Here is a 22,061-nt window from a genome sequence, read left to right on the forward strand (position 1 = left end):
TATTTCTTGCAGGATTGGTTTAGTGGTACAAACACCTTTAGTTTTGGTTTGGGAAAGTCTGTGTCTCCTTCCATTCTGAAGGATAGCCTTCCTGGATCGAGTATTCTTGGCTGCTGATTTTTCCATTCAGCACTTTGAATATGTGATGTCACTAGCTTCTGGCTTGCCAAGTTTCTGTTCAGAAATCTGTAGCTAGCCTTATGGGTCTTGCCTTCTAAGTTAAGGTCTCTTTTGTCTTGCTCCTCTTAAGAGTTTTTCTTTATTGTCATTGTAATTTGCAAGTTTGCTTACAATATCTCTGCGTGTTGGCCTGATTTTGTTGATTTTGATGGGAGTTCTTTAGTCTCTGGGATGTGGATGTTTGTTTCCCTCCCCCAATTAGGGAAGTTTTCAGCTATTATTTCCTCCAATAAATTTTCTGCCCCCTTTTCTCTTTCTTCTGGGACTCCTACAATATGAATATTATCACATTTGCTGTAGTCACTGAGTTCCCTTAGTCTCATCTCACGTTGCAGAATTCTGTTCTCTCTCTTTGGTTCATTGTGATTAATTTCCATTACTCAGTGTTCGAGGTCACTGGTTTGTTCCTCTGCTTCTTCCATCCCTCTGTTCATTCCAGCAAGCATGTTTCTCCTTTATTGTGTCCTCAGTGTCTACTGTGTTATATCTTATCTCTATGTCAGGGGTCTCACTCTTCTCATTTCACAACTCCAATGAGTATCCTTATGATCATTGCTTTAAATTCTGTATCAGGTATATTACTTATATCTCTTTGGCTTAGATCTCTGGCTGTGGCTTTGACTAGGTCTTTCATTGTGGATAAACATCTCAATGTGTCCAGTATGTCTTCTCTCTGGCTCTATTTCTCTGTGTTAAGAAAGTCAGCAGTGCCTTCTGATCTTGAAATTAATGACTGTATGAAGAAGAGGTCCTGGAGTCCTCAGTAGTGCATGTCTCCATTTATAGGACCTGGACCTTCAGGAGGATATCGTATGGGTATTGCTCACTCCCTGCTCTTGTGTCTGGGTTACTTTTCCTTTCAGTGCAGGTGTCTGCACTGATTGCATGCCTGTTGTGGGGTGTGCTTGCTCTCATTGGTATTAGTGGGACCTAGGCAGGCCAGCTGTGGGGTCATATGCCCACTGGGTAACTTGGGAGCAGGGCAGGAGTGTTAGCAAAATTGCACAAAGCTACCAGTCATATGCCAGATTTCCCAATATCCTTTGGTGGCTGGGGGCTGTGGACCAGCGGTGGAAGCTAGAGGCTTGAGGATATGCACAGAGCATGTCTGTGCCTGGGGACATGTGGCTGGGTGAGACAGATGAGGGTGCCTGGATGTGCACAGCTGGGTGAGGTGCACATGTGCACAGCGTACTGTGGCAGCTATGCATGCTTGTCGGACAGGGTGCCATTGTGGTTTTAAGAATGTTTGCCCTGAGATCGGGAGGCTTGGTGTGGTGAGTCCCCCAGTGAACCCCTGGGACTGGTGTACTGCTAACAGCTTAGGTAGCAAGTGTCGGTGCAGCCTCACCCACTGGTGGGTGCTTCTATGCTTATTCTGGGAGGCTGGGGGAGAAGAATGGTGCCTGTGAGCTCCCTCATTGTCGAAGTCCTCCAACACACTCAGGAATCAGCATGAATACATCTGTCTCCTGTTGCCTTGGCATTGTGTAAAATGCCAAGTTTACATTGCCTCTCTACACAGGCAGGGACCTGGCTAGCACTCATCCTCCTGGATCACCCAGTGCTGTGTCAGCTGACCTCCAAAGCTCCTGGATCTAAACTCAAGGAAATTCAGCCGCTCTGGGTTTTAATGCCAAATGTTAAGGAGATTAGTCTTCTCTGTGTGAGCTCCCTGGTGTGAGGGCTCACTTTCTCTGCCCTCTCTGCAGGTAGCCAGCCTCCACCTTTCTAACATTCCTAACCTTTCTGATGCAGCTTCTCTCTACTTCGGTGTGGAGTTTGTTCTGCCCGTCTTTGGATCGCTCTCTGCTTCATGGACTTGGATGTGGATGTTATGTAGTTGAACACATGGGACAGGGTGAGCTCAGGGTCCTCTTACTCTGCTATTATTAAGTTTTTAAATGTCTTATTTTGTATTTTTGAGACATGGGCAGGCAGACTCATATCACCCATGCACTTCAGGATTTGAAAGGAACTTTCCAACATGTGCTTCTAGTATTTTATGTTTTGAAACTCTCTTTAATGAAGGATAGTTTACATATAACAAATAGCCTCAAGTTAAAGGGTATAATTTGGTGAGACATGAGGGTACAGGACCATGAAATCATATGGTTTCTCCCTAAACCTTCCATCAGGATCCCTTTGTGTCTAACGTCATGTTGCTTTTGAAGTAAGGACTACTTTTTTTTTTTTTTTTTTCAGATATTGCCCAGGTGTCTGAAAGCCTGCATTGGGGTACCTCCTTTTCCAATAGTCTATATTCCCATAAGTATTGCAGTCGGTCTACTTTGGACTTTTGCTTCTATTGTATCTCTCTGTATGTTCACATACTTTTGTTGCACCACTTTTATGATGAGGCCTTCATCATCACTTTAATTTTCACTAAATGGTATGAGCTGCAGTTACACTTATGACAAAGTGCAGGCTTCCTGTGTTAGGTATTCAAGAGCAAGCCAGATATCCTGAGCACTTGAGCTGAGAATGTCACTCTGTCTTTTTTCCGGCCCTCTTCCCTTCCCTTGAAGACAAGAATTTCCTTTTGCTCACACAGAAGTGTGGGTGAAGTCAGTAGAAAACACTGCTTTCTCTCCTCTTCCCTTTATCTCTAAAACTCCTCTTCACTACCTTCTGTCTTTCCCTTTCTCTGACTCAATCTCCCAGGCCCACTGCTCCACTCCAGCCATGATCAGGGTGTCCTCCAGCTGCTGGCCTCTGCCCTGTCCATCCATCAGTGAGAAATCTGGAGTAGGATTATGCAGTTCACAGGACTGATCAAGAAATATGTGATCCTCAGAGCCCTCCTGCACAATGTTGCTGTCTGTGGAGACATGGCATCCTGGGTGAGGATCTGACTCTATGTGTAGCCTCCTCACTCATCTCGCACAGTCACTGCTGGTCCCTGATCCTTACCCACCATTACAAATCAGCCATATTCTAGGGTCAGGAACCTGTCTATCTGCCCGAAGCACTAGGAGTCAGTGAGTATTTCTAAAATAAATGAGCACAAGGACTCCATGCATCTAGATATAGGAAGTTACCATCACCCCAGAAAACTCTCTCGGGCTCCTCTGCACAAAGGGTGATCTTGCTACTCTCCTCCATCACCGCAATTTCTGCTAGTTTGTTACCTGTGTGTATAGGAACCGCACTGTGTGCATTCAATGGGGAGTGAGAGTAGGTCCTCCTAGAAGCAAACACTGAAACAGAGACAGAACAGTGAAAGTACTATTAAGGGATACTAAGAAAAACAAAGTGGAGAGCGCAGGGTGAGCAGAGAAAGCATGCAGGAAGATCTGACACATTTTTAAGATATATAATCACCATACTCTGTCAGCTCACACAGTCCTCTTCAAATTTCAAAATAGTTGTCGTATAAGGCAGTGAGATTTATGAGATTTGGGGTTATTTCCCTATGGTCTTATGTTTTCCTACATGCATTCCCTTTTCGATAGTTAATCTGTGGCCACAGATGAACACTTTAGAGTGTGGATGCATCTGCGAGTCTATATGTAATGGAATATTATTGTCTTCAGATCTCAGATGTAGAACTCTGATATACACATTCTCGTAATTATCGTTTTCTTTCTTTGCCTGGTAGGACCTGAATTTTAATAGAAAAAGCATGTCTTTGTTTTATTGTTTAAAATGGCGATTCCCAATCCCTTGGCTGAGGTGTTAACAGTCTTAGTTTAATGAACTTCCGTGACCATCTGTTTGTTTTTTTTTCCTGAAGTACCAAAATAAACTTATTATTTCACTTGTAGGCAGGTTCTACAGAATGGAGTCAAAGTAAAATAAAATGCATATTCAGTGCATGTGAAATAGGTACATATTCTACATACATTCATACAAAAACTTTAGTTCAAAAATTAAAAGTCTGATCTAAAATGAAATCAGTCTGTGATTGCCTAGTAGAAATGCTTAGCTCCTACTATGTAAATATCATGAATCTATATGAACTATTAAAATTTGACAGTCAGTAGACAACTGTGTCCTACATTTATGTTTATTAAAAACTGACATAAACAAACAAAGCCTGTACAAAAAATATTCCAAATCACGTATCACTTTGAAATAGTAATCTTGAGAGACATTATCGCCTAGGACCCCCTCTTCCTCTACCCCAACCACGTCCTCTTCCTCGGCCTCGGCCTCTTCCTGCAACAGCTTCCCTTTTCTTAGATTTCACCTTCGGGTCTACATCCACAAGTAGTGTATCCAGAGGTAAGCTGTCTGGCAGTATAAAATATCGAATGTTATTTCCTCGAATACTCAGTGTTTCCAGTTATACTGGTTCTCTATCCTTCAAAGTCATTTTCACTGCTTTAAGATGTGTATTCGTGCTGACATCTACATCTGTGATTGTTCCATGGACCTGTGTTCCATTCTTTAATTCAATGGTTACGGTTTCATGACTCAATTTCATCAAAAATCTTACGAGCTTCATCCTAGTCGTGCCAGCACTCTTTCAGTCGGATAGCGCACAAAACGCGACCACCCAAGTCCAAAAAGCCTAGGAGTATGACCGTGACCGTCTGTTTTTGATGATCATTTGTGTGGAGATATCTTAATTGAAACTGTGAGAAGGGTGAGTGGACATTTCACAGACATTTTGAAGATGCATTCTGTGTTCAATGTCTTCTTTTTATTATGCCCTTAGAAACAAATATTACCTTTGTTTCACAGATAACACAGCTCAGGCTCTGTGTAGGTCCCAGTGAGAATTGGTATTCTGGCTGAGACAGCAGAAACACAGGTAAATCCTTGGGATATTGTGAGAAAAGTTTAAGGAGATAGATGCAAAGCTGTAGTCAGGGTGATGTCAGGGGTCCAGCAGGGGTGGCATCTGGCCAGCCCTGAATTGTAGGTTGACCGAGGCTGAAGGCTAATGCAGGCTCTCAGCTGATCTAGATCCTGTCTTCACTTTTAGTCTCACTGAGGGATGTGAACTTAGGCAGACAAGGATTTCCTTAAGACCAAGCTAAATTTCCTATATGTCCAGGGCACTTTCTCACCCATAAATATCCAGAACCTTCAGACAACACAGGGAGACACCTTTTTAGATGATCACCTAGGTGCACTTTGACAAAAATGACATTTCGGGGATGAACCCTGCACTGTGCACTGAGAGTGATCCCACATAGCAGCTCCGTGTGGAACTCATGCTCCCTGCTCAGGCTGTGGTCAGGAATGGCCTGAAACTGCATCTCACTGACCCCAAGACTCTCCCCTCTTCACCTCCTCAAACTCTGCTTACTGTCCTCAATTTCCCTTCTATTCCTGTGTGATTCAGGTTTCCCCCATTCCTTCACTGGTGCTTCCAGGTGGTGAACACAAGGTCTGTGTTATATAATGCATGTGCCCCATTTCACACAGGACACCTGAGGCACCTACACTTAGGGGTGCATCTCATCCTTCACAGAACTCAATACATTGTGTCTGTAAAGTGTGCACAACTACTCACGATACATCTGCCTTTGTGTAAAAATCCTCTTTCTTTTTGACAAGAGAAACCTATAGCTGACCTCATTACATGGAAAATGACACAGCACATTGTACATACATCCTGAGAAGCTTGAGATATGTTACACTGTCCTCAGGCAGGTTTGCAATTGAATTGCCAAGCCCTAACAACCATTTCCACGACATTCCCACCAAGTCTTTCCCGAAAAAGATGAATATGCTTTACAAGTCCCTCATCCACTTCAGGTCATCTTACCAAATGGAGGAGGTGGGGGGGGGGGGGGGTGGTCATAGCCCATGACTGGTGATGAAGGATGTTCCATAGGGTAGGACATGCAAAGCAGTCGTGGGTAAGGACCAGGCTCTCTTATATACATAATGGCCCACAGAACATAAATTAAAGGTACAATGTTTACAAGGCTGTGTCATCCCCCTCTTTCCGAATAGTAGGATTAGCATTCTCATTTTTTCCGTAGACCATTTAGATGCTAAGCCTTAAGAGAGAAGTTTGGAATTCAGTTTTGAGAGTAGACAGCCATCCAAGAAAGCCTTGTAATTGGCTCTTAGTTTTAGGTTGTGAGAGATTGTGGATGCCTTCAGTCTGCCTGGGTCCAGATGTGGGCCTTGTTCTGAGAACAGCTGAGCTAAATACCTAACCTGAGTTTGAGCAAACTTCAGTTTTTATTTGGAGACTTTATGGGCTTAAGTTGTAAAACAAAAAGTTTTCCCAGAGGGGTGCTGTCTTCGTGTGAAGAGGCATGAGCAGGGAAGCAGAGAAACAAATCATCTACACATTGTAACAAAGTAGAGCCTGCAGAACACTTTCCATCATCCAAATCAGCCTTTAAGGTTTGTGGGAAACATGAAGCACTCTGTGAAACCCAGGGAGGTTGCAGTCCAGATGTATTGTCATTCATTCCCTGCAACTGAAGGCAAAAAGATACCGGCTATCCTTATAAACTGGAATGCTAAAAACTACACCACATAGGTCAAGTACATTGAAAACTTTGCTTTCAATGGGAGTCGATGTAGGTAGAGTGTGAAGTTTGGGAAACAGGGGATGTCGAGGGATTACAGTGCTATTTATTTCTCGGAGGTCTTGGACAAAATAATATCCTCAGCAGTTGGGTTTTCTCACAGGTATAATAGAGGTGTTATATGGACTACTGCAGGGGATTATGAGGTCATGAGCCTTGTAACATTCTATTATGGTGTTGATGCATTGAAGGCCTTCTTAAATTACAGGACATTGATGAATTCTAGGGAGAAGTTTTGCAGGATCGATTTGAATCTTGACGGGGGGTACACAGTGGATTCTGTAAGATCAGTTGAAGATTTTGCCCATAACGAGGATGGGAGCTGATCCAATAGGAATAAATGATCAGTACCTCCAGACTCAGCTATAGTACCGGCACAGACACGGCACAGAAAAGGTGCCAAAGGATCCTGTTATCCCTTTTTGCTATTTTGGTTACTGCTGTCAAATTCTAGAATTATTTTTCCCTTTTGGGCAAAAGAAATTCCAGCATGGTATTTTTCTAAGAAATCTCAGTCCAGGTAATCAATACGGGTCAAAGAACTAAGGGGAATAGGGTGTATATCTCTCAAAGGGCCTTGATCAAAGCGAATAGGTTCAGAGGTAGGAACGTGTTGAAATCTAATAGATCCCCCCTAATTGAGCTGTTTTTGTACCCCGAGGCTAAGGCTGCGTTATAGCACTCGGGTTAGTTGCAGCTTCAGTAAAGACAGAGATACATTCATTCCCAATCTGGAGAGTAGTTTCGCCAAAGAGATTAAGACGGAGGCTTGGGAAGGGCTCCGTGTTTCCTTGGAATCCCATCTTTGGGAATTGGGAGGACATTGAAAAGGTTGGAAAGAGGGCTGCAGGGCCTTTAAGCTCTTAAATGTATAACCATCTTTTTTCAATGTCCTAGTTCTTGCAGTCACCGCAGGAACTAGACTTCTAGTTTCGGGGGGTCTTTATTTGCTGGAGTTGAGCATTGAAAATTTAACAGTCTTTCCACTAGATGACTCATCTTGGGTCTGAGCAAAGTGATTTTCCAGGTTAATTAAACCTGGAGTGGACATAGTTTCCCATTCTATTCTTGGTCCTTTTAACTAAAAGGGAAAGGTCCCAGACTAGCACATTAATAAACATAGATCTAAAGGAGGAGCAGAGTTAATTAAAGACAATTTAGAGGGGCGCCTGGGTGGCGCAGTCGGTTAAGCGTCTGACTTCAGCCAGGTCACGATCTCGCGGTCCGTGAGTTCGAGCCCCGCGTCGGGCTCTGGGCGGATGGCTCGGAGCCTGGAGCCTGTTTCCGATTCTGTGTCTCCCTCTCTCTCTGCCCCTCCCCCGTTCACGCTCTGTCTCTCTCTGTCCCCAAAATAAATAAACGTTGAAAAAAAAAATTAAAAAAAAAAAATAAAAATAAAGACAATTTAGAGTCAAAGGTGATAATCATGAACAGATTCATGAGGCGTTTTTGGTATAAGACTGAACTTTCTTTCAACCTTCAGGCTTAGGAAAAGCCGTTAAAATTGTTCAGTGGAGGGGCATCTGGGTGGCTCAGTCGGTTAAGCTCTTTATCTTGTTGAGGTCCCAATAGTCCATTTTTGCTTTTATTTCCCTTGCCTCCAGAGACATGTCAAGTTAGTAGTTGCTGTGGCCAAGGTCAAAGAAGTTTTTGCCAGCTTTCTCCTCTAGGATTGTGATGGCTTCCTGCGTTACGTTTAGGTCTTCCATCCGTTCTGAGTTTGCTTTTGTGTATGGTGTAAGAAAGTGGTCCAGTTTTATCCTTTGCATGTCACTCTCCAGTTTTCCCAGCACCATTTGCTGGAGAGACTTTTTTCCATTGGATATTCTTTCCTTCTTTGTCAAAGATTAGTTGGCCATACGTTTGTGTGTCCGTTTCTGGGTTCTCTATTTGTTTCTGTTGATCTATGTATCTGCTTTTGTGCCAGTACCATAATGTGTTGATGATTACAGCTTTGTGATACATCCTTAGGTCCGGAATTGTGGTACCTCCATTCTCCTTTCTTTGTCAGGATTGCTTCGGCTATTTGGGGTCTTTTCTGGTTCCATATAAATTTTAGGGATTTTGTTGTAGCTCTATGAAGAATGCTGGAGTTATTTTGATAGGGATCACATTGAATATGTAGATTCCTTTGGGTAGTGTCAACACTTTAACAATATTTGTTCTTCCAATCCATGAGCATGGAATATTTTTCCATTTTTTGGTGTCTTCTCCAATTTCTTTCATAAGCTTTCTATAGTTTTCAGTGTATGGATTTTTCACCCCGTGGTTAGGTTTATCCCTAGATATTTTATGGTTTTTGGTGCAATTGTAAATGGAATCAATTCCTTGATTCTCTTTCTGCTGCTTCTTTACTGGTATATAGGAATCCAACCGATTTCTGTGCATTGATTTTATATTCTGCGACTTTGCTGAATTCATGGATCAGTTCTAGCAGTGTTTTTGGTGGAATCTTTTGGATTTTCCACAAAGAATATCTTATCAACTGCAAAGACTAAAATTTTGACTTCCTCCTCACCAATTTGGCTGCCTTTTATTTCTTTGTGTTGTCTGATTGCTGAGGCTAGGATTTCCAACACTAGGCCATGTGGTGAGCATGGACATCCTTGTCAGGTTCCTGACCTTAAGGGGAAAGGTCTCAGTTTTTCCGCATTGAGTGTGATATTAGAAGTGGGTCTTTTGTATCTAGCTTTCATGATCTTGAGGTATGATCCTTCTATGCCTCCTTTCTTGAGGGTTTTTATCAAGAGAGGATGCTGTATTTTGTCAGATTCATTCTCTGCATCTATTGAGAGGATCAAGTGGTTCTTTTTCTTTCTTTTATTAATGTTATGTATCATATAGGTTGATTTGCAGATATTGAACCAGCCTTGCATCCCAGGCATAAATCCCACTTTGTCGTTGTGAATAATTCTTTTAATGTATTGTTGGATATGCTTGGCTAGTATCTTGTTGAGAATTTTTGCATCCATGTTAATCAGGGAAATTGGTCTGTAGTTCTTTTAAGTGGGGTCTTTGTCTGGTTTTGGAATCAAGGTAATGCTGGCCTCAGAGAATGAGTTTAGTAGCTTGTCCTCCATTTTTATTTTTTGGGAAAGCTTCAAAAGATTAGGTGTTAACTCTTCTTTAAATGTTTGGTAGAGTTCCCCTGGAAAGCCATCTGGCGGCCCTGGACTCTTGGTTTTGGGAGATTTTTGATTAATAATCCACTTTCTTTACTGGTGATGGGTCTATAAAAATGTTCTATTTCTTCCTGTTTCACTTTTGGTAGCTTATATGTTTCTGGAAATTTCTCCATTTCTTCTAGATTTCCCAAGTAAATGGCATATAATTACTCATCATATTCTCTTAAGATTGTTGTGGTTTTTTTTTTTATTTCTGCAGTGTTGTGATCTCTTCTCTTTCATTCTTAACTGTATTTATTTGGGTCCTTTCCTTTTTTTGTTGTCATAAATCTGGCTAGGTTTTTATCAATTTTGTTGCTTCTTTCAAGGAACCAGCTCCTGGTTTTACTGATCAGTTCTGTTTTCTTGACTTTGGTATCATTGGTTTCTGCTCAAATCTCTATTTTTTCCCTTCTTCTACCTGTTTCGGGCTTTATTTTCTGTTCTTTCTCCAACTCTTTAATGTGTAAGGTTAGGTTGTGTATTTGAGACCTTCCTTCTTTAGGAAGGCCTGGATTTCTATATACTTCCCTCTTATGACTGTCTTTGCTGCATCCCAGAGGTTTCAGATTGTTGTATTATCATTTTCATTGGCTTCCGTGTACGTTTTAATTTCCTCCTTAATTTCTTGGTTAGCCCATTCATTCTTTAGTAGGATGTTCTTTACTTTCAAAGTTTCTGTGGGGTTTCCAACTTTTATCTTATGGTTGATTTTGAGATTCATGACATTGTGATCTGGAACTATGCATGGTATGATATTGATCCTTTTATACTTGTTGAGAGCTGATTTGTGACCCAGTAAAGTAATCCATTCTGGAGAATATTCCATGTACACTGAAGAAGAATGTGTATTCTTCTCCTTTAGGAAGAAATGTTCTGAATATGTCTGTTAAGTCCATCTGGTCCAGTGTGTCATTCAAAGCCATTGTTTCCTTGTTGATTTTCTACTTAGATGATCTGTCCATTGTTGTAACTGGGGAGTTGAAGTCCCCTACTATTATGGTATTATTATCAAAAAGTGTCTTTGTGTTTGTGATTAATTGATTTATATATTTGGGTGCTCTCACGTTGGGGGTTTAAATGTTTACATTTGTTAGCTCTTCTTGGTGGGTAGTCCTCTTAATTGTGATATAATGCCCTTCTTCATCTCTTTGCACAGTCTTTATTTTAAAATCTAGTTTGTCTGATACCAGTATGGCTACTCGCTGTTTCTTTTGGCGACCATCAGCATGATAGATCCCCTTACTTTCTATCTGAAGGTGTTCTCAATCCCCTTACTTTCAATCTGAAGGTGTCTTTAGGTCTAAAATGGGTCTCTTGTAAACAGCCTATACAGAGATTTTATTTTCTTATCTGTTCTCATACCCTACGTCTTTTGATTGGAGCGTTTAGTCCATTGACATTTAGAGTGAGTACTGAAAGATATAAATTTATTGCATTGTGTTGCCTGTAGAGTTGGAGTTTCTGATGGTGGTCTCTGGTCCTTTCTAGTCTTTGTTGCTTTTGGTCTTTCTGTTTCATCTTTTCTCCCCTCAGAGAGCCCCCTTAACGTTTCTTGCAAGGCTGGTTTAGTGGTCACAAACTCCTTTAGTTTTTGTTTGTGTGGAAAACCCTTTATTTCTCCCTTATCTTGAATGACAGCCTTGCTGGAAAAAGAATTCTTGGCTGCATATTTTTCCGATTCAGCACAGTGAATATATTCTGCCACTCTTTTCTGGCCTGCCAAGTTTCTGTTTACAGGTCTGCTGTCAACCTGACCTGTCTTCCCTTGTAGATTAAGGACTTTTTTTTCCCTTGCTGCTTTCATATTTCTTTCCTTTCCTGAATTTGACTATGATATGCCTTTTTGATGGTCGGTTTTTGTTGACTCTAATGGGAGTTCTCTGTGCTCCTTGGATGGTGATGTCTTTGTCCGTCCCAGATTAGAAAAGTTTTCCCCTACAATTTGCTCACATAAACCTTCTGCCCCTTTTTCTCTCTTTTCATCTTCTGGGACTCCTGTGATTCAGATGTCATCCCTTTTTTTCTAAGACTGATTTCTCTACTTCTTGCATTATGCTCTTTTGCCTTTGTTTCCCTATTTTTTCATGCTTACTTATTATCCATAATTTTGTCTTCCGTAATGCTGATTCACAACTCCGCTTAGTCCACTTTTTCCACCATGGCATCCATTCAAGATTGCATCTTGGTTATAGTAGTTTTAATTTCATCCTAACTAGATTTTACTTCCTTTATCTCCACAGGAAGGAAAATGGATTCTATGCTTTTCTCAGCCTGTGCTAGTATTCTTATTATTGTGGTTCTAAATTCTAGTTCAGACATCTTACCACATCTTTGTTGAATAAGCCCCTGGCTGCCATTTCTTCCTGTTATTTCTTTTAGTTTGAATTCCTTCACTTTGTCATTTTGGAGGAAGTAAAAACATTAATAAAATAAAAATTAAATTAAAAAATTAAAAACACAAAAAAATCAAGTAAAGGTAGCTATATCCTACGTGTGTTTCAGTCTGGTGGTTGAAAGAAGTTTGATAGAATAGAGGAATAAAGGAAATAAGTGAAAAAAAATTTTAAAAAGTAACAAAAAGTTTAAAAATTTAAAATAAATATATACAACAAAATAGAATAAAATTAAATGAAGAAATTAAATAGAATAAAAATATTTACCAAAAAAATTTTTAAAACATGGTAAAACTAATTTTTTTAAAAAAGGAAAATAAAAGTATTTTTTTCCTTTCTGTATGCAAGAAAAAGAAAAGAAAGGTGGAAAAGGAAAAAAAAATCGAACACATGAACCAGCAGACAGAATGAAATCTGCACCAAGTTACATTCAGTTTCCCCTAGAACTCCAACTATGAAGCACTCTGTAATCCATACTCTAAGCAGGCAGAGACGTTTGTGGTCATCCTCTAGGGCATGTGCTTAGAGGGCACAGTTGAGCAGGGCTTGATATAATGGCTCCATTTTCCACTGGGTGGTGCTGCTTTGCTTACTGGGCTGGATTATTGTGGCATGTGAGCACGTGCATGCACATGCATGAGACAGGTGAAACTGGCATCACCCAGCTTCCTAGTTTCTGGCACAGGAACCCTGTGCTCTCACCCACCCGCAGTCAGGTACTCCTCCTTTGTCTCTGGCTTCCATCCACTCCCCACTTCTACACTGTCCATGTCCAAGCAGTCAGCCTGCCAGGTGGCACCTTTCTCTATCCAATTTTATCTCAGATGGGGTTGTGTTTCCAAACCCCTCACTTCTGAGAACTCTGCTGCTTGGACCCACTCCGACCATCTGGGGAAGGGTCTCACTGAGCAACGGCTGGATGCTAGCTTACCCCAGAAAATGTTCATGTGATCCTTGTAGTGGCAAAGGTTCAGAGATTATGGCAAATTACAACACATAGCTGGCACCAGGTTTCACTCCACTCTGGCATCTTTGTTCTAATACCAGGAAATACGGCTGCTCTCCAGGGTCCGCTGGGACCTTTGCCTGTGGGGAGGCTGTATGGCCTCTACCAAATGCCCTCCAAGCAGGGGAACCACTTCTCCACATGTGGCCCACAGACCCCTCAGGCCTCACTCTCTGCTATTGGGGATTCACCCATCCCACCAGAGCACCGCCAGGTATTGAGCTCTGGAATTTCCAACTCTGTGCTCCCCTGTTTATAGAGTCCTAATGGTATTGAAACCCTCTCCTTTCTCCCCATCAATGGGGAGATTTCTGTTTGGGGAACAGATTTCTTGTTCAGTCCCTTATGGGTGTTTCCACTCTTTCTCTCAAGCAGCTTTCAGGGGAGTGTTTTTCCTGTTTTTTCCCAATGCACCACACTCTCCCCCAGTTTCTCTGTCCTCTCTCCCCCAAAACAGCTCCTTACCATCTGCGGCTTCTCTCTCCCCCACATAACCTCTCTGCACCACGTACCTGCCAAGTCCTGTGGCTCAAATAATGCACATTGTTGTGTTAATCCTCAGATCAATTTCCTAAGTTTGCAAAAATGGTTTGGTGCTGATCTTGCTGCATTTCAAGGATGAGAGAAGCTGAGACCTTCCATGCTACTCTGCCATCTTGGCCCCACCCCGAGAAGCTTCTGTTTCTCTAAATCTAGTTCAGGATGTTACCAGTGGGAGAGTTTTATGCAATATTTGGCCTAGCCCTCAGCAACAAGCATGTGAGCCAACTGATAAAAATCTGAGAAACCAGGTTGGTAAGTTGGAATGAATATGTTAAGTTGTTCAGCAAATGTATCATGGTCTTCAGTCACTTTAGGGTATGCTCTAACTCTGGCTTGAAATTCAGCTTTAGTCTTATGCACATAAAATACTTGGGGTCTGTTTATTTTGATGAATTCCCAATAGCTTATTTTTGCTTTTGATTCCTTTGCCTTAGGAGATGTATCTAGAAAATTGTTGCTGTAACTGATGTCAGAGAAATGACTGCCTGTATTTTCTTCTAGGATTTGTATGGATTTATGTCTTTAATCAGTTTTGAGTTTATTTTTGTGTATGGTGTTAGAAAGTAGTCCAGTTTAATTATTTTATATGTAGCTGTCTAGTTTCCCCAGCAGAAGTTATTAAAAGGCTTTCTTTTCCCTATTGTATATCCTTGTCTCCTTAGTCATAGATTGGCCATCTACCTGTGGGTTTATTTCTGGGTTCACTATTCTGTTCCATTGATCTATGTGTCTGTTTTTGATTTAGTACCATCCTGCTTTGATTACTACAGCTTTATAGTATATCTTCAAATCTGGATTGTGCTATCTCCAGCTTTCTTCTTCTTTCTCATTATTGCTTTGGCTACTTGGGGTTTTCTGTGGTTCCATACGTATTTTAGGATTATTCTAGTTTTGCACAAAAATCCTTTTGCTACTTTGATAGGGGTTGCATTGAATCTGTAGATTGCTTTGGGTAATATGGATGTCCCAACAATGCTCATTATTCCAATCCATGAGCAGGGAATATCATTCCATTTGTGTTATCTGTGATTTCATCAGTGTTTTATAGTTTTCAGAATGCATGTCTTTCACCTCTCATAAAGAACTTTTGCACTACAAAGGATACCATCATCAAAACAAAACACAACCTACTAAATGGGAGAAGGTATTTGCAAATGATACTGTGATAGGAGTTAATATCTAAAATATAAAAAGAACTCCTACAATTCAACACCAAAAAACAACCCAATTAAGAAATGGACAGAGGACCTGAAAAGACACTTTTCCAAAGAAGTCATACTGATGGCCAACAGACACATGAAAAGATCACATGCTCAATATCATTCATCAACAGGGAAATGCAAATCAAAACTGCATTGATACCACCTCAAACCTGTTAGAATGGCTAAAATCAGTAACACAGAAAACAAGTGTTGGTGAGGATGTGGAGAAAGGAGAACCTCATACACTGTTGTTGGGAATTTAAGTTGTTACAGCCGCTGGGGAAAACAGTATGGTATTTACACACAAAATTAATAACACAAATACCACATGACCCAATAGTACCCCTCTTGATATTTACTCAAGGAAAAGGAAAACACTAACTAGAAAAGATACACACCGTTATGTTTATTGCAGCACTATTTACAATAGCCAAGATATGGAAGCAACCTTAGTGCCCATTAGTAGACAAAAGGATAAGGGAAAATGCATACGTACATGATGGAATAATATGCAGCTTTAAAAAGCATGAGATCATGCCATCTGAGACAACATAGAAGGACCTGCAGGGCATTATACGGAGTGAAATAAGTCATGCTGAGAAAGACAAATACCATATGATTCCACTCATATATAGAATCTAAAATGATGAATAATAAGCAGAATCAGAACTATAAATACAAAGAATAAAATGATGGTTGCCAGATGGCTAGGGGGTCAAAAATGGAAGAAGGGGAGAAGGAGATACAGGCCTCCATTTGTGAATGGAGTAAGTCATGGGAATAAAAAGCAGAGCATAAGGAATACTTATTATGATATTAATATAATATGTAATATAATATAATAATGTGATACTGTAATTGTGATGTAATGAGATAGGTGGTAGCTATGAGGTAGAGTCCCTCCCTAAGGAATGTGGTAGAGGGCTTCTCAGAACAAAGGAAGGCAATATGGCCCCATGAACTCCCACACACATATGCATAGCTCTGACATAACTTTGTAGCTTGGACTGGTTCCAATCAGACTATATGTGTCAGCACATATGGGAGACAAAGAAGTAGAAATTGCATAAAAGGCTACACCCCGCTGTACTCGGGGTTCAGTTTTTCGAGTATGAACCCACTGAGCCTGGGCAAGCACGACACAAAAAATTGCTTCCGGGACAAAGAAAGCCTCAGTGTCCTGTCTCTGTGCGAGAATCCTGCTATATTTCTTGGGGGCTTGCTTGCGGGACTCGGGGATGGTGTGTTTCCACCTCCTTTATCGCTGGGGTATGAGCCTTCAATCACCAGGAGAAGTGACCTCGCCTGGTGCCAGCAGACCACTTGATTCTTAGGAGACTAGCCCCTCCCGACCCACTGGGGCAAGGATCCCAGATGTACAACAGAACCTGGTGAGGCCCAGGAATCAGCTCAGGGAGTGCGAGTGGTCAGACTGGTAAAAACCCAGGTTCGTTTGGTAGACCTGCCCCTAAGAGTCAAGGGGAGCCTGATCACATCCCAGAGATGCCTGAGTAGTTCCTTAATGAATAAGGAATGAAGCCGCAACTCTAAGGCCCTGGGCACCAGGCAACAGGCTGGAGTCACTCTATGACTGTGTGTGAATGAGATGGACAGTGGAAAGTTTCCGACCAGATGAGGCAGCTAAAGCAAGTGCTGAATCCCAATCCGTGGTTCTCTGGTGACCAATATGGCTTAAGGCGGTGTCAGAATTCTTCGGGAGTCTTATCTGGGTCAGGACTTGATATTGGACCTGCCAATGCTAAGAGGTGCCTGAAATACCTTCTGGAGAATGGAGATTCCTGGTCTCCTGAGGCAGGCATTCAGTCAGTACTATCTTAAAGTTCAATCTATATTTTTAAAGGGAGGTTAAATGGTCAAAATTTCCTTATGTAAGCGTTGTAAGTTAGGTGCCAATCTTCTGGCCCATAAAGGGGCTGATAAAAGCAAGTTCTTGCAGACTTGCCCTCTGAGGGCTCTTCTCAGGAAAAGCCACCTGTGAGACCCTCATGCCCTCCTTATCCAGGATTGTCAGAGATGAAAAATCTTCCCCTCGAAAGGAAGACACATTCAATGTGTCTGTTGACTAAAATGCTTCATGGTGAATTTGATCCCATGAAGGTTCCATTTTCGTTGGAGTATCCTAAGCAAATAAAAAGACCTGAGAAAAGGTGCAGACAACCCTGATCAATATATAGAAGTGTTCCAAACCTATCCCAGGGTGTGGGGGAAGAAAAAGACACAGGCCATCCCTAGTAAAGAGGACTCTAACACTCTTTCACTGTTTTTCCTAATAGATTCCAGTTACTGTAACTGTATGTGGGGGCCTCTTGCTCATTTTCTCCTGGGTCAATGACTATGGTGATTAGAGCCAACTGTCTCTAGTTAGTCTACCTCAGATTGGAGGCTTTCAGGAATATTCCCAAGCCACTGCCAAAACTCCTTTTAATCGGTGGAAGTTCTCCGTCTTCTCTAGCCCTACACGGACTGCCTAATTCCACTTGTTGGTGGAAAAAACCCTGACATCTGCTCATCTGTTCAAATTGACAGACTTGAGGACCAGGAGACCTCTCTCTCTGCCCTCTAGGCTTTTATCTGCCTCAGGCTTTTAGGCAGAATCTTGCCTCTTCTGCCTTCCCCCCCTCCTCCTGTATCTGCACCACCTTCAGTGAGGCCTGCATAACTGGATCCTATACCATCTTCAGTGCCTCAGGCACCATTGGTTTCACCTCCCACCTTCTAATGTCGGGGAGTGAAGAGCATTCCCTTAGGCCACCCAATTCAGATCTCTCCACCAGTTTTCCAGGTAAAAACTGACAATAGGGAACAATTGAGTGTCTTTTAAGTGGGTGCAAGAGAAACTTAATTAGGTATATAAATGTAAGTTTGTTGGCTTAATTAAAAGTAGAGTTATGAGCATTAAATAGAAAACTTTATCTAGGTTTAATAAAGGTCAAATACGCTCATGTTATCTGTGTTGCAATTTGTTAGAAAAAAGGTAACTTAAAATGGTTAATTCTTTCTCAAAATTTTCATGGATAATTGTGAAGATAGCTTCCAAAGTATTTGGTAACCTGAAATGTTATCAGTTTTGCTAGGATGAAAAATTGAAATTGAATTCATTGGACATCTAGGTCTTTTCCAAATGAGATAAAGTGCTAAAGTGTTGACAATAGTCTTTGGATTCCAAGGCCAGATAAATATATGGGCCAACCTTCGGGTAGGCCTCAGGAAGCCTCTCAGGCAGCCCCCTTCTGCAAGGACATCTGGGCTTTGGATATTACATGGTGATATTCCACGTTCCAGGCTGAGTAATCTTGCTCCTCTTCTGGACACCAAATGTAGGGTTAGCGTTCGAGATAGGGTTAGGGTTCAGTTGAGGGATCTGGTTAGGGTTAGGTCCCAGGAGAGCCCAGCGGCTGAACCCACAGCAGTGCACTTGTCTCCCCAAAGGGCTGAGTGGAGGGAACAAGGGAGGGTGCCGGTCAAGATTAGTCTTTGGGTTCCAAGGCCACACAACTCTATGGGCCACTGGTCAGGTAGGCCTCAGTAATCCTCTCAGGCTGCTGCAGCTGGGCCTTGGAAATGACATGGTGATGTTCCAGGTTCTATGCTGAGTGATCCTGCATGGATTTATGACACCAGGCATGTGGTGTTGTCAGACTTTGGTATTGGGTCCCCGTGGGGAGAGAGCCTTAGCTAGGGTTAGGATTTGGTCCAGGGACGTTGCCAGGGCCGAAGTGACTCCAGTCTCGTGATGTCCCTCGAGGGATAAAGTGAGGGCCCATGCGATGGTGTGGGTCAAGTGTAGGGTTAGGATTGGAGATGGGGTTAGGTTTCGGTTGAGGGTTCTGTGTAGGCTTATAGTAGGGTTATGGTTAAGTCCCAAGAGGCTCCTGATCCTGAATCCTCAGCAGTGCAGTTTTCTACCGAAAGGGCTGAGTGGAGGTTACAAGGGAGGGTGCCAGTCAGGATTAGCCTTTGGGTTTGAAGGCCACACAACTCTATGGGCCATGGTTGGGTCGGCCTCAGGAATCCTCTGGGGCATCTGCAGACGTGCATTGGAACGATATGGTGATGTTCCAGGTTTTATGCCAAGTGATCTTGCACCGCTTCTGGACCCCAGGAGTGTGGGGTTGTCAGACTTTGGTATTGGGTCTGCCTGGGGAGAGAGCCTTAGCTATGGTTAGGGGTTCCATCCAGGGACATCGCCATGGCTGAAGTGACACCAGGCTCGTGATGTCCCTTCAGGGTTTAAGTGAGGGCCCATGTGAAATTGTGGGTCAAGTGTAGGGTTAAGTTTTGAGATAGTGTTAGGGTTCGGTTGAGGGTTCTGATTAGGGTTAAGTTTAGTGTTAGGTCCCATGAGACTCCAGACGCTGAACCCACAGCAGTGCATTTGTCTCCCTGAAGGGCTGAGTGGAGAGTACATGGAGTGTACCAGTCAGGATCAGTTTTTGAGTTCCACGAACCAACAACTATATGGGTCACTGGTCGGGTAGGCCTCAGGAATCCTCTCAGGCAGCTGCACCTGGGCCTTGGAAACGACATGGTGATGTTCAGGTTCATGCTGAGTAATCCTGCACTGGACCACAAGGGGTGTGGTGTTGTCAGACATTGGTATTTGTTCCCCATGGGGACAGAACCTTATCTAGCATTAGGGTTTGGTCCAGTGACCTCACCAAGGCCACTGCGACTTCAGTCTCGTGATATCCCTCAAGGCCTCAAGTGAGGGCCCATGTGACAGTGCAGGTCTAGTTTAGGATTAGGTTTTGAGATAGGGTTACGATTCGGTTGAGGATTCTGGTTAGGGTTATGGTTAGGGTTATGGTTAGGGTTAAGGTTAGTATTAGGGTTAGGGTGAGGTCCCAGGAAGCTCCAGGCGCTAAACCCACAGCAGCGCAGTTGTCTTCCCGAAAGGCTGAGTGGAGGACAAATATGAGGGTGTCGGTCAGGATTAGTCTTTGGTTTCCAGGCACACAAATCTATGGGCCAATTTTCGGGCAGGCCTCAGGATCCCCTCAGGCAGCTGAAGCCAGGCCTTGAAAAGAACATGGTGAAGTTCCAGGTTCTATGCTGAGTGATCCTGCACTTCTCGTGACCCCAGGCATGTAGTGTTGTCAGATTTGGAATTGGTTCACCATGGGGAGAGAACCTTAGCTAGGTTTAGGTTTCGGTCCAGGGACGTCGCCAAGGCTGAAGTGAACACAGTCTCTTGATCTCCCTCGAGGTCTGAAGTGAGGGCCCATGCCACGGTGCAGGTCTAGTTTAGGGATAGTTTTCGAGATAATGTTAGGGTTTGGTTAAGGGTTCTCGTTAGGGTTAGGGTTATGTTCCAGGAGGCTCCAGGCACTGAACGCACAGCAGTGTAGTTGTCTCCCAGAAGGGCTAAGTGGAGCAAACGAGGTAGGGTGCCGGTCACCATTAGCCTTTGGGTTCCAAGGCAAGACATCTCTATGGGCAATTGTCGGGTAGGGTCAGGAATCCTCTTGGGCAGCTTCAGCTGGGCCTTGGAAAGGACATGGTGTTGTTCGAGGTTCTATGCCGAGTGATCCTGCACCTTTTCATGACCCCAGGAGCATGGTGTTGTCAGCCCTTGGTATTGGGTCCCCATGGGGAGACATCTTTACCTAGGATTGGGGTTCCTTACAGGTATGTCCCCAGGGCTGAATCGACTCCAGTCTCGTGATCTCCCTTGTGGACTGAAGTGAGGGACCATGCGAAGGTGCGGGTCAAGTGTAGGGTTAGTTTTCGAGATGGGGTTAGGTTTCAGTTGAGGGTTCTGTTTAGTGTTAGGGTAGGTTTACGGTTAAGTCCCAGAAGGCTCTAGGTGCTGAAACCACAGGAGTGCAGTTGTCTCCCCGAAGGTTTGAGTTGAAGGCACAACAGAGTGTGCCGGTCAGGATTAGTCTTGGATCCCCAGACCCGACGACCCAGTGGTTTTGTAGGTCTTAGGTATCCTCAAGGGCAGGTGCAGATGGGCCTTGGAAACACATGGTTATGTTCCAGGTTCTATGCCGAGTGATCCTGCACCTCTTCTGGACCCCAGGCCCATGGTTTTGTCAGACTTTGTTATTGGGACCCATGGGGAGAGAACTTTACCTAGTGATAGGGTTCGGTCCAGGGATGTCGCCAGGGCTGAATTGACTCCTGTCTTGTGGTCTCCCTCGAGGTATGAAATGAGGGCCCATGCGATGGTGAGGGTCAAATGTAGGGTTATGGTTCCATATTCAGTTGAGTGTTCTAGTTAGGATTAAGATTAGGGTTAGGGTTAGGTCCCAGGAGACTCCAGGCATTTAACCCACAGCAGTGCAGTTGTCTCCCTGAAAGACTGAGTGGAGAGTACAAGGGAGGGTTCTGTTCAGGATTAATGTTTGTTTTCCAATGCCACAGAACTCTATGGTCCACTGGTCCGGTAGGCCTCAGGAATTCTCTCAGGCAGCTGCAGACGCACCTTGGAAACATGATGTTCCAGGTCTATGCTGAGTAATCCTGCACCGCTTCATGACCCCAGGCGTGTGGTGTTGTCAGACTTTGGGATTGGGTCCCCATGGGGAGAGTACCTGAAGTAGGGTTAGGGTTCGGTCCAGGGACATCGCATGGCCCAAGAGACTCCAGTCTCGTGATGTCCCTCGAAGGCTGAAGTGAGGGCCCATTTGACGGTGCAGGTCAAGTGGAGAGTTATAGTTCAACATGGGGTTTGGTTTCGGTTGAGGGTTCTGCTTAGGGGTAAGTTAGGGTTAAGGTTACGTCCCAGGAGACTCCATGCGGCGAACCCATAGCAGTGCAGTTTTTTCCCCCAACTCCTGAGTGGAGGGCACAAGGGAGGCTGCCGGTCAGGATTATTCTTTGTGTTCCAAGGCCAGACAACTCTTTGGGTCACTGTTCAGGTAGGCCTGAGGAATCCTCTCAGGCAGCTGCAGCCGGGCCTTTAAAACGACATGGTGATGTTCCAGGTTTTATGCTGAGTGATCTTGCATCACTTCTGGCCACGAGGCACGTAGTGTTGTCAGACATTGGTATTGGGTCCCAATGGGGAGAGAGACTGACCTAGGATTACAGTTCGGTCC

General features: G+C 43.4%; 1 pseudogene; it reads right to left on the reverse strand.

Annotated features, from left to right (window-relative positions):
• Positions 1–4,173: 4,173 nt before the first annotated feature.
• LOC122471186 lies at positions 4,174–7,832 on the reverse strand (annotated as a pseudogene).
• Positions 7,833–22,061: the final 14,229 nt, after the last annotated feature.

The sequence above is a fragment of the Prionailurus bengalensis genome, chromosome E3 (assembly GCF_016509475.1).
Source record: "Prionailurus bengalensis isolate Pbe53 chromosome E3, Fcat_Pben_1.1_paternal_pri, whole genome shotgun sequence".
NCBI classification, from domain to species: domain Eukaryota; kingdom Metazoa; phylum Chordata; class Mammalia; order Carnivora; family Felidae; genus Prionailurus; species Prionailurus bengalensis.